Source organism: Condylura cristata, unplaced genomic scaffold (genome assembly GCF_000260355.1).
Source record: "Condylura cristata isolate star-nosed mole 26May11 unplaced genomic scaffold, ConCri1.0 scaffold00013, whole genome shotgun sequence".
Lineage (NCBI taxonomy): Eukaryota > Metazoa > Chordata > Mammalia > Eulipotyphla > Talpidae > Condylura > Condylura cristata.
The window spans coordinates 1024554-1025593 of NW_004567114.1; positions in this window are offsets into that span (position 1 = coordinate 1024554).

The following is a 1040-nucleotide window of genomic DNA, read 5'->3' on the forward strand; positions in this document are numbered from 1 at the left end:
GCTCCCAGCGCCAGCTCCACAGCCTCCGCCCCCGCGGCGGCGCCCCAAAGCGCGGGCTGCTGGCACCCCGTCTTTCGAGCTGGGCGCAAGTTCCAGCCGCGGCGACGCCCGGTCATCTTCTTTATTACATAAAACACAGCTGATACGCCCCCCGCCCCTCATTTCCCGCCCTTCCCGCCTCGCGTCGCCCGACTCCCTCCACCGCCCGCGCTCGCCCAGCTCGGCCCTGCTCCTCTCTCACCCCGGGATTGCCTCTGGCCTATAGCTGTTGGCTGATTTTCGTTTTTACTTTATTGCAATTGCTTTCATTTCTTTCTGATCCCTTACACTCCTGTTATGAGTGAAACCATCTGGCATTTTTCTTGAATTAGACATAAGCCCTGAAACCATAAAATATGTAGAAACTGAGATGCTTTCACCAGGAAGCATCGCGGCAAAGCAGGGGACACGTTCGTGCAGGCTGGCCAGGCCCTCGGCCAGGCCGAGCAGCGGAGCTGGGGATCCCCGAGACCCCGGTGGCCCCTTTCTCATCCCAAGCCCTCTCCTTCCTCCTCCTGCAGGTGGCCGTCACCCTAGCTCTTTACATTTTATTTGTGCACAGACGAACTGGGGTACAGGCCAGAGGTGCGGGGGTGATTCCCAAGAGACAGAGTGGGGAGCAGGACAGAACAACCTACGGAAACACACTCGACTGCTGAGGGGGCAGCGGGGGGCCAGGAGAGCCTGCTGCGCCCGTGGGCTGCACCCTGGCCGGGGGCCCCTCAGGCCACTGCGGCGACAGCACGAGACTGACCCCCGGGCCAGGGCAGCCCCTTCTTTTCATGCTTTAATGGCCCACCACTGGCTCACCTCGCGCTAGGCCTGACAGCGCGCAGAGGCCGCCCCCAGGGTGGGCCCCGCTCTCCGCACCCCGTGCCCGCCGCGCCGTGCCAGCCATCCCTGCCTCGCCTTTAGGACGCTGTCCTGCGTCCCCACGCCGGCTGTCCCTGCTGTTCTCTTGTGCCCGCGGCACTGACCCGTCGTGGATTCGGCCCCGGTTA